Source organism: Bos indicus x Bos taurus, chromosome 12 (genome assembly GCF_003369695.1).
Source record: "Bos indicus x Bos taurus breed Angus x Brahman F1 hybrid chromosome 12, Bos_hybrid_MaternalHap_v2.0, whole genome shotgun sequence".
Taxonomy (NCBI): domain Eukaryota; kingdom Metazoa; phylum Chordata; class Mammalia; order Artiodactyla; family Bovidae; genus Bos; species Bos indicus x Bos taurus.
In genome coordinates this window covers 2,096,544-2,112,552 of record NC_040087.1, presented here as the reverse complement: position 1 = coordinate 2,112,552, position 16,009 = coordinate 2,096,544, and positions in this window count along the sequence as shown.

Genomic DNA, 16,009 nt, shown 5'->3' with positions numbered 1-16,009 from the left:
AAATACAGAGAGGCTTGTTATGCAGTAGACTTCTACACTGCATTTAAAACAAATAACTAGACCTACATATGGATAAATCTCAAAAATAGAGAAATTAAGTGTCTACATACATTTATATATAGCATAACATATATAAATGTAATGTGTATGTGTGATAGCACTGCAAAAACATGAGGGAAATAAACACAATGATGTCATCTAGTTCCAAAGAAGAAAGGAAGAATAAGGAAGGAACTAAGCTGAAATGTTATCGCTAAAGCTTCTGTAAATGTTTTTATCTATTAAAAGGAAAAGATCCTGGAATAAACAAACCTTGTCCAGCATATTGAATTCTGCACTCTGCTATTCCTTGATACATAGAAGACACACCAAGACCATTTCCCTGATGGTGGTATAAAAACCTGATTGTCCGCACCATCTACTGCAAATCTGTGGCAGCTAGTCGTTTTATAAACCATACATTCAAATGTCTTTTTGCAGATATTAAAGTTTTATTGTAGGGTCAATTTAATATCCACATGTATGTTAACTCTTTGCATACTGTAATTAAATTAATTTCTTGTGATGGTGGTGGTGACTAATGCTCACTTAAAATCCACCCAAGCACTTATTTCCCTCTTCTTAACTGAAACTCATACTTCCGAGGTATGGTACCCATGATCCACAGTGTAGTCATGAGTCAAATTCATATTTTGTGTATCTGGCTATAAATTTTACACAGTATTTAGTTTGATACTATAAATCTATTTGATTTTAATATAGTGGTGTGTGTGTATGTGGTGTGCACGCACTTTAGTTTCATGAGCCTTGGGAAACTGATTCCACAAATATCATAAATAGATATAAATCTATAAGGCTTATTTTTCTGGCAAAGCAATCAGTACATTCCTCTTATTTATTGAATCACTGACTTTGGTGTTATGTAGAGATATTTGTAAACCAATTTCAGAACAGAATTAAAATATTATGAGAATTACAGCTTTAAAAAAAGGGAAAGATCCACAGTAAATCTGGCAGAATGGTAACACATATTTAATCTCAGTAAGTGGGAATATTTGTGTCTATTTTTTGGTAATTTTCTATTTATTGGAAATGTTTCATATTAAGGGGTTTTTTGGTGTGAAAATAAGTTTTTTTAATATCAAATCTTTAACAAAATACATAAACTGACAGAAATAAAGGAACTTTAGATATAGCTCCCTTAACTCTTCCAATTTCTTCAGAAAATTTTAATTTGTTGGCATTGAGCTAACATGTAAGGAAGTTCATTTTAATTAAAGTAATTATTAATTAAATAATTAAAGTAATTATTTAATTTTTCCTTAAGTTCATGTAAAGAAAAGTGAAGTAATTAATTCCCTTTTAGGATGACGTTGATTTTTTTAATTTGAGTAATCAAACAGATATCCTTCTCCACCTGCCTTCCCATTTTTTTCTATTCTCTCCTCTCAAATGCATTCTCTCACTTAAATTAGTACAGAGCAAACAAGGAAAATCACTATATTTTCCTCTTTCAGTTAAATTACAAATTCTACTCTTTGCCAGGAATACTTTCCAAGTGGTCAGTGTATTAAAATACAAACCACTAAGAAATGGCAACCACTCCAGTATTCTTGCCTGGAGAATTCCACGGACAGAGGAGCCTGGCGAGATTCATGGGATCACAGATACGACTTTAACCACACTCACTAATTCAAACCTAGTGAAATTTAATATTACCATTTTCACCATTGCTTTAACACCTGACTCCAGTGGAGGAATGCCTCACTATCCATAAATTCTGTAGCATTTTGTGCTTAATGACAGGGTATTCAAATAATTGTCCGGCCATTAGTAATGACTTTGTACTTTTCTTCCAAATCCTTGATGGCAAGATAAAGCAGTGCTGCCTCCAGGACTGGATATGAGTCATGGCTTCTACCACTCTTTCTACATGTTTATCTGTCTTGGTTAAAATCGCTGCTGTTTTACAATAGAATGTTAGGTTAGAAAAGTCAAATCACATTCACAGAATTATCACTGACACATCATGCATGGGTCTATACAAGGTTTCTCAACTCAGCACTATTAATTTCTGGAGCTGGATGTTACAGGAGGGACCATCCTATACAGTGTAGTAGCATTCCTGACTTTAACTACTCGCTTTCCCCAAACATTGCCAAGAATCCCTGAAGGACTGAGATACAATGTGTTGGCCGAAATGTTCATTCGGTTTTTTCCATAAAATGGCTGTAGCAGCGCTTAGTTGTCTTTAACTTAATTAGAAACAATTTTTTAGATTGTGTGTGACAGCTGTCTTCTCAGTTGCATTTAAAAGAAAAACAAACAAACATTAAAATTGGTGAATTTTTGTATAGCCATTTTAACAGCGAAAATGGAGGAAAGCAATCAACATTGTCAGTGTACTGTGCTTTATTATTTCAAGAAAGGTATAAACATAGCCAAAACACACAAAAAGAATTGTGCAGTGTATCGAGAAAGTGCTATTACTGATCCAACATGTCAAAAGTGGTTTGCAAAGTTTCATGCTGGAGATTTCTCACTTGATGATGTTCCACAGTTGGGTAGACCAATTGAAATTGATAACAATCAAATCGAGATATTAATTGAGAACAATCAATGCTATACCATGCAGGAGATAACCAACATACTCAAGATATACAAATCAAGTGTTGAAAATTATTTGCACCAGCTTGATTATGTTATTAATAATCACTTTAATATTTGGGTTTCACATAAGTTAAGCAAAAATCACCTTCTTGATCACAATTCCTCATGTGATTCTCTATTGAAACATAATGAAAATGTTCCATTTTTATAACAAATAGTGACAAGCAATGAAAAGTGGATACTGTACAATAATGTGAAAGGGAAGAGATCATGGGGCAAAGTGAAATGAACCACCACCAACCATACCAAAGGCTGGTCTTCATCCAAAGAAGGTGATTGTTGTAGGTATGGTTGGATTGGAAGGGAGTCCTCTCTTATGAGCTCCTTCGAGAAACCCAGACGATTAATTCTAACAAGTATTGCTCCCAATTAGACCAGCTGAAAGTATCACTCGATGAAAACTATCTCACTGACTGAAAACTCATAATCTTCCATCCAGGTTACACAAGCCCACATGTTTCTTTGATGACCGGCCAAAAACTGTGACAGCTTGCCTGGGAATTTCTGGTTCATCTGCCATATTCGCCAGACAATGGAACTTCAGATTTCCATTTATTTCAGTCTTCACAAAATTCTTTTAATGGAAAAAATTTCAATTCCCTGGAAGACTTTTAAAGGCACCTGGAAGAATTCTTTGCTCAAAAAGATAAAAAGTTTTGGGGAAAAAAAGTTTTAAAGAAGATGGAATTATGAAGTTGCTTGAAAAATGGGAGAAGATAGTAGAACAAAACGATGAGTATATTGTTCAATAAAATTTTTGATGAAAGTGAAAAATGTCTTTTTACTTAAAAAACCAAGGGAAGGTTTTGGCCAACACAATATTTCGCTGTATGGGTATAGCACATAACACATTTTGTTTATCCACTCATCAATTAATGGTCATTTGGATTTTTTTCTTTCTTTTCACTATTATGAATAATGCTACTATAAATATTCATGTATGACTTTTTGTGTGGCTTTAAGTGTCTCTTTCTCTTGGATACATGCACAGAAGGGGTATTACTGGCTCATATGCTAACTGTTTAAAGGAACTGTCATATCTTTCCAAAGTGGCTGCACCATCGTCCATTCCCATCAGCAGAGATGGTTCCAATTTCTGCACATCCTTGCCAAAAAAATTTTTTTCCCTGACTTTTTAAATTTAGCCATGGTAGTGTGTGTCAAGAGGCACCTCACTGTAATTTTTATATGCTGCTTATTTTTTGTAAAGAAAATGTAATTGCAATAGACCTATGCCTATTCTTTTATGTATTGTCTATAGCTGCTTTTGCTCTGTAACTGTAGCATACTTGGGATAGATACACTGGCCTGAAAAATCTAAAATGTTTGCTATCTGGCCCTTTATAGAAAAATATTTTCTGACTCCTGATAAACTCTTTTCCCCCTTCGTGTATCACAATTAGTTTTATCCGGTTTTTTCCTCAATGAGAGCAATATTCTAGTAAGAAGAAAATATTAACTTTGAACAAATGTTCATGATAGAACCAAGCTCTTCCCTTTGCTATATTATACAATCACAGAGGCTTTAACATTTAAAAAAATAATCTATTTAACAAGGTCAAGAAGATCATGCTACCATAATGAATCATTGTGGAGAACAGTTGATTTAAGGTATGAAAAGCAAAATTATTATATAGTATGCTATTCTTCTTAAAACACATTTAAGTAATTTGTGCTCTGCTAAGTTTTCTCCAGGGTCTTATGCTGTAAGTTCAAATAGAAATTTTTCATAAGGAATGTAATTAGTATAGCATAGTTTAATGTCATGCTTAATAGTTTCCTATGATGCTGTTATTAGAAAAATAATCTGCCCAAGTTTGTAGATGATAGAGCTGTTTAAAAGGAAACAGGAGCATTCCTTAAATATTAATTAACTTACATTAGCTAATATTAACACTTAGCTAAGTTTCAGTTGGAGTTTCCCTGGTGGCTCAGACAGTAAAGACTCTGCCTTCAATGCAGGACACCTGTGTTCAATCCCTGGGTTGGGAAGATGCCTTGGAGAAAGGAATGGCAACCCACTCCAGTATTCTTGTCTGGAGAATTCCATGGACAGAGGAGCCTGGCGGGCCACAGTCCACAAGGTCGCAAAGAGTTGGACACGACTGAGGGAAGGTAATGGCACCCCACTCCAGTACTCTTGCCTGGAAAATCCCACGGACAGAGGAGCCTGGTAGGCTGCAGTCCATGGGGTCGCTAGAATCTGACACGACTGAGCGACTTCACTTTCACTTTTCACTTTCATGCATTGGAGAAGGAAATGGCAATCCACTCCAGTGTTCTTGCCTGGAGAATCCCAGGGATGGGGGATCCTGATGGGCTGCCATCTATGGGGTCCCACAGAGTCGGACACGGCTGAAGCAACTTAGCAGCAGCAGCAGAGGGACTAACACTTTCAAGGTTCAGCTGAAACTGTTAAATGTTACTACCAGATCACAATCCCAATATTTGAAATAAATAGCAAAAAGAAATTAAGAAATCATTAAGACTATGATAAGATTGCAGTTTAATTCCTTCATATTAAAACACAATTACTAACACATAGATATAATTTGTTGAGTCACTTGGATGATAATTAGTCTAACAATAACAAATAGTAACAATATCACTCAAAGCCAAAAAATACATGTAAAATTAGCTAGAATTCTATGGTACCCTACAGAGATTTTCATATATTCTTTTACTTTCATTAATATCTCTTTCTCATCACCATATATGTTTCTCTTTTTTTTAATCTTAGATGAATTGTTGTATTCTGGGCATTCTATAAAATCTAATATAAATCTAATAAAGCCTTTCTTTACTGAGGTCTCTTCTAAAGGCATTCTTTTGTATGCACTATTTGCATTGGTTCTAATTCTTTAGCTGAGCTCATCCTAACACAGTAGACTGACAATGATTTTGTTAATTTGCTGTGACTAACCTATTGATGTCTCTATCTTGTCATGAAAGCATATTGTATAATTAGTTGCGATGCCTAGCAAAGTTAGCATCCTTAGGTTTTTTGCCTACATGTCTGAAATATTTACAATTTCCAATGAAATCAGGCTCTGGCTGCACATTACTCTGAAACTGCAGCCACATGTGATCAGATAATTTTATGTCAGATCTCAATCCTTGATCACCTCTCCATTTGCTGCCATTGATAAAGTATCGTTCTTTTTTTTTTAGTTGACATGTAACATTGTATTACTTTTAGGTATACAACAAAATAATTTTATATTTGTACACATATAGGTATATATGACCTTATCTACCAGACGGCAGACAGAATGGAAATCAAAATTACAAAAACTAACCAAACTGATCACTTGGATCACACCTTTGTCTAACTCAATAAAACTAAGAGCCATGCCATGTAGGGCCAACCAACACAGAAGGGTCATGGTGGAGAGTTCTAACAAAACGTGGTCCACTGGAGAAGGAATGGCAAACCACCTCAGTATTCTTGCCTTGAGAACCCCATGAACAGTATGAAACGACAAAAAGATAGGACACTGAAAGATGAACTCCTCAGGTTGGTAGATGCCCAATATGCTATTAGAGATCAGTGGAGAGATAACTCCAGAAAGAATGAAGTGATGGAGCCAAAGCAAAAAGAACACCCAGTTGTGGATGTGACCAGTGATGGAAATAAAGTCTGATGCTACAAAGAGCAATATTAAACAGGAACCTGGAATGTTAGGTCCATGAATCAAGGCAAATTGGAAGTGGTCAAACAGGAGATGGCAAGAGTAAACGTCGACATTTTAGGAATCAGTGAAATAAAAGAGACCAGAATGGGTGAATTTAGATCAGGTGACCATTATATCTACTTCTGTGGGCAAGAATCCCTTAGAAGAAATGGAGTAGCCATTGTAGTCAACAGAAGAGTCTGAAATGCAGTTCTTGGGTTCAATCTCAAAAATGACAGAATGATTTCTGTTCATTTCCAAGGCAAACCATTCAACATCACAATAATCCCAGTCTATGCCCCAACCAGTAATGCTGAAGAAGCTGAAGTTGAACAGTTCTATGATGACCTACAAAACCTTCTCTAACTAACACCAAAAAAAATGTCCTTTTCATCATAGGGAACTGGAATTCCCTAGGAAGTCAAGAGATACCTGGAGTAACAGGCAAGTTTAGCCTAGGAGTACAACATGAAACAGGGCAAAGGCTAACAGAGTTTTTCCAAGAGAACATACTAGTGATAGCAAACAACCTCTTCCAACAACATGAGAGAAGACCCTGCACATGGGCATGACCAGATGGTCAATACTGAAATCAGATTGATTATATTCTTTGCAGTCGAAGATGGAGAAGCTCTATACAGACAGCAAAATCAAGAACTAGGGCTGACTGTGGCTCAGACCATGAACTCCTAATTGCAAAATTCAGACTTAAATTGAAGAAAGTAGGAAAAACCACTAGACCATTCAGGCATGACCTAAATCAAATTCTTTATGATTACACAGTGGAAGTGACAAATAGATTCAAGGGATTATATCTGATAGACAGTGTGCCTGAAGAACTATGGACAGAAGTTTGTAACATTGTACAGGAGGTGATGATCAAATCCATCCCTAAGAAAAAGAAATGGAAAAAGGCAAAATGGTTGTCTGGGGAGGCCTTACAGATAGCTGAGAAAAGGAGAGAAGCAAAAGGCAAAGGAGAAAGAAAAGATATATCCATCTGAATGCAGAGCTCCAAAGAATAGCAAGGAGAGTTAAGAAAGCCTTCCTAAGTGATGGATGCCAAGAAATAGAGAAAAACAATAGAATGGGAAAGACCAGAGATCTTGTCAAGAAAATTAGAGATACCAAGGGAACATTTCATGCAAAGATGGGCACAATGCAGGACAGAAATGGTATGGATCTAACAGAAGCAGGAGACATTAAGAACAGATGGCAAGAATACATAGAAGAACTATACAAAAAAGATCTTAATGACCCAGATAACCACCATGGTGTGATCACTCACCTAGAGCCAGACATCCTGGAGTGTGAAGTCAAGTTGAACTTACAAAGCATCAATACAAACAAAGCTAGTGTAGGTGATGGAATTCCAGTTGAGCTATTTCAAATCCTAAAAGATGATGCTGTGAAAGTGCTGCACTCAATATGCTAGCAAATTAGGAAAACTCAGCAGTGGCCACAGGACTGGAAAAGGTAAGTTTTTATTCCCATCTCAAAGAAAGGCAATGCCAAAAAATGTTTAAACTATGGCACAATTACACTCATCTCACATGCTAGAAAGGTAATGCTTAGAATTCTCCAAGCTAGGTTTCCACAGTATGCAAACTGAGAACTTCCAGATGTTCAAGCTGGTTTTAGAAAAGGCAGAGGAACCAGAGATCAAATTGCCAACATCCAGTGGACATAGAAAATGCAAGAGAATTCCAGAAAAATAGTTACTTCTGCTTAATTGACTACCTCAAAGCCTTTGACTGTGTGGATCACAAGAAACTGTGGAAAATTCTGAAAGAGATGGGAATACCAGACCATCTTACCTGCCTCCTGAGCAATCTGTATGCAGGTCAAGAAGCAACAGTTAGAACCAGACATAGAACAATGGATTGGTTCCAATTTGGGAAAGTACTAGGTCAGGGCTGTATATTGTTACCATGCTTATTTAACTTCTATGCAGAGTACATTATGTGAAGTGCCAGACTGGATGAAATACAAGTTGAAATCAAGATTGCCAAGAGAAATATCAATAACTTCAGATACGGAGATGACATTACCCTTATGGCAGAAAACAAAGAGGAACTGAAGAGCCTCTTGATAGGTGAAAGAGGAGAGTGAAAAAGCTGATCAAAACTCAACATTCAAACAGTGAAGACCATGGCATCTGGTCCCATCACTTCGTGCCAAATAGATGGGGAAACAATGGAAACAGTGGCTGATTTTATTTTGGGGGGCTCTAAAATCTCTGCAGATGGTGACTGCAGCCATGAAATTAAAAGATGCTTACTCCTTGGAGGAAAGCTATGACCAACCTAGACAGCATATTGAAAAGCAGTGACGTTACTTTGCCGACAAAGGTTGGTATAGTCAAAGCCATGGTTTTTCCAGTAGTCATGTTTGGATGTGAGAGTTGGACTATAAAGAAAGCTGAGCGGTGAAGAATTGATGCTTTTGAACTGTGGTGTTGGAGAAGACTCTTGAGAGTCCCTTGGACTGCAAGGAGGTCAAATCAGTCAGCCCTAAAGGAAATCAACCCTGAATATTCATTGGAAGAACTGATGCTGAATCTGAAGCTCCAATTCTTTGGCCACCTGATGCAAATAACTGACTCCTTAGAAAAACCCTGATGCTGGGAAAGATTGAAGGCAGAAGGAGAAGGGGATGACAGAGGATGAGTTGGTTGGATGGCATCACTGACTCGACGGACAAGAGTTTGAGTAAACTCTGGGAGTTGATGATGGGCAGGGAGGCCTGGCATGCTGCAGTCCATGGAGTCACAAAGAGTTGGACATGGCTGAGCAACTGAACTGAACTGATGTTCATATGTGTGTGTGTATATATATATATATTTTTTTTTTTTTTTTCTTGGCTGTGCCTCTCGGCTTGTGGGATCATAATTCTCCAACCAAGGATAGAGCCTGGGCCCTTGGCAGTGAGAATATAGAGTCCTAACCACTGACTGCCAGGGAATACCTTGTACATATTTTGAAATGATTCCACAATAATTCTACTTAACACATGTCACCTTATATAATTACAAAAAAAATGTTTTTTTCTTGTGACGAGTATCCTCTCAAACATCTCTACTTGCTTATTTCTCTTGATGTCTCTCTAAACGGTATTTCCCTGACCTTTGCTGGGTATAACATCTCACCTTGCAGTATGCCTCAAGGTAGAAAATCTGGTTCAGTTCCACTTTTTACATGGCTTTCAAGTAACAAAATGACTAGAGGAGTTCATGATTCTATGATACAAGAACGTATCAGTTTTCTTATCTGCAAAATTAAGAGGTTAAATTGTTCTTCAGATATTCCAGCTAAGATGCTCAGAGCTCTAATCTTTCATATCAGTCCTTCCAAGGCCACTACAGACAGGGAGGGAAAAGGAAATGGAATGATTCTGGGCCCTCTTCCAAGGGATATTTAACACTGCTTTTACTTATAGTACATATAATTCTTCAACACAAGGTTTCATGTGAAACAAAAAAGGATTTGGAAAAATAGAGTAAAAAAATTATTAAATAACATGAGATCTAAATCAGCTTTTCTCAGTTTTGTTTTTTATACTATCACACCCTTAAAGAGTCTTCATAGACGTTTCTTCTAATTGCCCCCTTGTACATTTTTAATAGTTTGGATACACTGTCTATTGTACTTATTTATCAGTGCTTCATACATAAAAAGAGAACTTTTTTTGCCACCTAAGAACCAGCTTTCATACTTTTGGCATGAGATTAAAAAAAGTGAAATTTGCTCAGTCCTGTCTGACTCTTTGCAACAGACAGGCTCCTCTACCCATGGAATTCTCCAGACCAGAATACCGGAATGTATAACTGTTTCCTTCTCCAGGGGATCTTCCCAACCCAGGGATGGACACGGGTATCATGTATTGCAGATACCCGTGCAATACACGGGTGTCTTTACCATCTGAGCCACCAGGCGTGAGATACCAGCAGTGATATCAGCTCACTTCTCATCCTCTAAATGCTGTAAAATATTCACTATATAACTAACTAACTGGGTGACGAGCTACTTACTCATCCTCTGAGAATCTCTATTTCCATTTACAAAACAGGAGAAATAATTTACAAGCATATTTTCAAGATTAACTGAAGTAACATATACAAAATGGTTCTGGGCTTCCCCAGTGGTGTTAGTGGTAAGTCCAGCCTGCCAATGCAGGAAATATAAGAGATGCTGATCCCTGAGTCAGGAAGATTCCCTGGAGGAAGGCGTGGTAACCTATTCCAGGATTCTTCCCTGTAGTCTCCCATGGACAGAGGAGCCTGGAGGTCTCCAGTCCATAGGGTCGCAAAGGGTCAGACATTACTGAAGTGACTTGGCACACATACGAAAGGGTTCCAGCAAAGTGCTGGGTACACATCAGGTGTTCAGTGTTATTCTTCCTTCTCCTTGAAAGTCCCATCCAGGCTGACATTTCATGATATCACAATTCTAGTATTTTCCCAATTTAAACATTTAACAAAACTGAACCTCTCACAATCTCCATCCCAATTGCTAAAAGGAGTATGTCAAGGCTGTATATTGTCACCCTGTTTATTTAACTTATATGCAGAGTACATCATGAGAAACACTGGACTGGAAGAAACACAAGCTGGAATCGAGATTGCCGGGAGAAATATCAATAACCTCAGAGATGCAGCTGACACCACCCTTATGGCAGAAAGTGAAGAGGAACTAAAAAGCCTCTTGATGAAAGTGAAAGTGAGAGTGAAAAAGTTGGCTTAAAGCTCAACATTCAGAAAACAAAGATCAAGGCATCCGGTCCCATCACTTCATGGGAAATAGATGGGAAACAGTGTCAGACTTTATTTTTCTGGGCTCCAAAATCACTGCAGATGGTGACTGCAGCCATGAAATTAAAAGATGCTTACTCCTTGGAAGGAAAGTTATGACCAACCTAGGTAGCATATTCAAAAGCAAAGACATTACTTTGCCAACAAAGGTTCATCTAGTCAAGGCTATGGTTTTTTCTGTGGTCAAGTATGGATGTGAGAGTTGGACCGTGAGGAAGGCTGAGCGCCGAAGAATTGATGCTTTTGAACTGTGGTGTTGGAGAAGACTCTTGAGAGTCCCTTGGACTGCAAGGAGATCCAACCAGTCCATTCTGAAGGAGATCAGCCCTGGGATTTCTTTGGAAGGAATGATGCTAAAGCTGAAACTCCAGTACTTTGGGCACCTCATGCGAAGAGTTGACTCATTGGAAAAGACCCTGATGCTGGGAGGGATTGGGGGCAGGAGGAGAAGGGGACAACAGAGGATGAGATGGCTGGATGGCATCACTGACTCGATGGACGTAAGTCTGGGTGAACTCTGGGAGTTGGTGATTGACAGGGAGGCCTGGCGTGCTGCGATTCATGGGGTCGCAAAGAGTCAGACACGACTGAGAGACTGATCTGATCTGACCACCATAGTTCTTCAGCATTCCAGGCAGAAATCCTGAAAGTTATTTTTGACATTTCTTGCCTTTGACAACTTATACCCACGTCAAGGTGGTACAGGGTGAACAGTGAGCACCAGCCCAAAGTATGAAAAGGAGGAATGTTTGCCCCTCTGAGAATCAGATAATTAAAGCTGTTGGGTTTTTTCCTAGGTTAAAGGGCTGATAACTTTGACATCAAGAGTATATTAATCTTTGTTAAGAAAAATATTCATCAGAAGGCTGGCAGTCAGAACTGGAGAGGAGAAAAAAAAAGATCATCCCACAGACACCTAAATCCAACACACACAAAAGTGAGATCAACATCTTTCTGCCTCTCACTCAGTCACCTCAGCAGACGGCAACATGGCCGACCCAGTTACCTATGCAGAAACCTGCACCGTTTCACATTCAGCCTCTAAATCCTGTCAATCCTCAATACACCTCAAATCCGTTCTCTCCACACCACTGCCCTGCCCCAGGCCCTGTTCTCCTGCAAGGCTGAACCGACCTCCCACCCAGCGCACCGTACAGACATGGGCCATAGAGCACTCTGAAAGGTTATCGATTGCCTACTTTCTCCTCAGGTTTAAAATCCAGCTCCTCCAGCTACCACAACTCCCTGATCCCTCTCAAGAAGAAGAGGGGAAACCTCTCAGGCAGAAACTGCCATAAACCAACGTGACCTGCAGCTTGCCTTGACTGGAGAATAGGCAGCCGAAAAGCATTCAGACTAGTTCCCTGAAGTCATGAAATATATACCTTTTGTTGACTTAAAAGAAAACTTGGCCTAACCTGGAGAATGGAATGATTTTAGCAAGGCGTTTAGCAAGCTCTTAATATGTTTAGGTGGTCACCACACTGCGGAGACTTCTCTCTGCACTGTCTCTGCTTTTCCTCCTGGACATGAAGAAGAGATCTGCATTTTAATAAGCAGAGAATTCACTAAGTTTATCTTCAGTGTCAAATGGTTTGGGTTAGTTTTATAAATAATTTCTTTGGGATCTCTCTTCAATTTCTCAGTACTATTCTATTCTTTCTATCGTTAGGAAGCCTGATTCATAGTGTTGTTTAAATGACTGTTTTTCCTTTTTTCATCTTTCTAGTTTCAATTTTACTGTAAAATGTCTTCAAGAGTCTGCAATTTAGACCCTAATGTCATCTCTCTTTCTTCTATTTTCCAGTAAATCCTTTCCTTGACCTCAGGTTACATCTTCATAAATAAGTTTCCAAGATTTTCCTTTTCTTAAAGGCAAATGCTGGAGCCTAATTACTATCTCACCATATGGTTTCTCCTCTCTTCTTTATTCCTCAAAACAATCACGCAGTTCTCCTGCGATTGCTATCGAAATTCATCTGACCTCTTCCCATTATATTTGTACACCTCTAAACTTACCATCTGTTGTTGTCTTTCAGATGGTTACTAAATCCTGAATTCATTTTAAGGTCCTGCCATTGCTCTAACTCTATTTTCACCTCTCTCAGTTATGTGATTCCCTAAACCTAATTTTCATTTCTTACTACCAGGAGGCAGTGAACTGTTGTAAACAAAATAAAACATCCTCTCTTCATTTACACCATGACAAGGAAGAGCTGCACTTCACCCGTTTCCTGAAAAGTGGTGCTGACCAAGGACAAACTAGTCTGGCCAAGGAAGAAATGAGCATTCAGGAGGAGGCTGAACAGACAGCCGGGTACATGAGGCCCTGTTAAAGTCTTCAGGGGGACGGACACCCAGGACACTCAGGCCCAGATTTTTTTTCCTAATTCTTGTATTTTTGACAGACAGAACCACAAGGCGATGAAAACACGTGTTAGCCCTCCACCAAAACTTTGTTAAACCTTAGTGTTCAGTCTTAATCTATTTATTGATACTTTTAGTAGCCACATGTTCCTCTGTCCTTAATAAATTTGCTCAAATGCTTTTAGAAATTAAGTACTACATTTAGTTTAACCTAACTTTCTAAAGAAAGCTGAGTGCCAAAGAATTAATGCTTTTGCACTGTGGTGTTGGAGAAGACTCTAGAGAGTCCCTTGGACTGCAAGGGGATCCAACCAGTCCATTCTGAAGGAGATCAGTCCTGAATATTCATTGGAAGGACTGATGCTAAAGCTGAAACTCCAATACTTTGGCCACCTGATGTGAAGAACTGACTCATTGGAAAAGACCCTGATGCTAGGAAATATTGAAGGCGGGAGAAGAAGGGGACGACAGAGGATGAGATGGTTGGATGGCATCACTGACTCAATGGACATGAGTTTAAGTAAACTCTGGGAGTTGGTGATGGACAGGGAGGTCTGGCATGCTGCAGTCCATGGGGTCGCAAAGAGTTGGACACGAGTGAGCGACTGAACTGAACTTTCTAAACAGATTTTAGTGCTGCTTATAGCAATATGTTTGGAGAAGACAATGGCACCCCTACTCGAGTACTCTTGCCTGGAAAATCCCATGGATGGAGGGGCCTGGAAGGCTGCAGTCTATGGGGTCGCTAGAATCGGACAGGACTGAGCGACTTCACTTTCACTTTTCACTTTCATGCATTGGAGAAGGAAATGGCAACCCACTCCAGTGTTCTTGCCTGGAGAATCCCAGGGACGGGGGAGCCTGGTGGGCTGCCGCCTATGGGGTCGCACAGAGTCGGACCCGACTGAAGTGACTTAGCAGCTTAGCAGCATAGCAATATGTTGTATATATAAACATTTTATAAACTGAAAATCACTCTAAAGTATGTATATAATTTTCCCTGGCATGCATTTGCTGCCTGCTATATAGGTATCATATATGCTTTTTTTAAATTTATATTTTATTTTAAGTATTTACATTTTATTTAAATGCAACATACATATTTTTTGGAGTTGTTAACATTAGTTTTCATTCCATGGACGATCTAACTGATGTTGTGAAGTTGGCTGAAAGCATGACAGATGGCAGGAAAACAGCATTTAGTGTTAAAACTGTGGCATAAATCATTCATAAGTGAATAACTTATCCTTCCATATGATCAAGGGTTGATGTTTTCACCTGAAGACTGAAGACTGATAGAAAGTGCAGGTTTGAAGATATGCTTGTCACAAGTGTTTCCATTGCAAGTCACAAATTCTCAACTCAAACTAGCTTAAGCAGAAAAGGGCATGTCTTTTTAAATAACAGAAAAATATAATAATAAAAAGAACTAGATCTCAGAAGCTGGACCCAGGGTTTGGGATTGGTTATATAATTTGCATAATGAAAAAACAAGATGCCTTGTTTAAAATTTAATAAGGTATTCATGATGGCTACAGCAGAGCATTGAACTTTCTGTGTGAGGCCCTTCCAAGTTCACACTCCTGTGCGACGTGCACGTTGCATGGCCGTGAGAATGGTGCGCTAGATCAAGTCAACCGGGACCTTTCCTCTCTTTCTCCCTGACATCTCTCACATCCACTTTTTCTCTCCTACTGAAATGGTTTAGCTGGTCTTCACTAATTCAAGCAAATAAAGTTTAAGGAGGGCTCTGATTGATCACATCTGAGTGAAATGCCTAGGTTTGTTGAGGGGAAGCAATGGGGCAGAGGAGAAGTCACACAAGGGAGAGAATGAGGTGGGCAGGTGCATTCAAATCATGAGGAATTGCTGTGGAATTCCTAAAAGGAGACTGGGATGCTTGCATCAATCAAGGTGAGATGGAACAGTATCCTTACCAGGCAAAACTGAGATATCCACACAAAACCCGTGGGGTTTGACTGGTCATCTTTATTGTTTGCAGTTTTTTAATCTTTCTGATCCACAGTGTAAAGATTAAATGAGATGAATAATATTACAGTATGAACATTCAATAAAGATTAGTTTCTTATACATTCTCTAATGCTAGTGTGCATCCAAGGGTATAAAAAATGTCATCATTAAATTGGGATTATGGTAAAGTTTTTGGATTTTTATATAAAAGATAAACTGGAGAAGGCAATGGCACCCCACTCCAGTACTCTTGCCTGGAAAATCCCATGGACAGAGGAGCCTGGTAGGCTGCAGTCCATGGGGTTGCTAAGAGTTGGACAGGACTGAGCGACTTCACTTTCACTTTTCACTTTCATGCATTGGAGAAGGAAATGGCAACCCACTCCAGTGTTCTTGCCTGGAGAATCCCAGGGATGGCAGAGCCTGGTGGGCTGCCATCTATGGGGTCGCACAGAGTTGGACACGACTGAAGCGATTTAGCAGCAGCATAGCATAAAAGATAAACAGCACAGTGAGT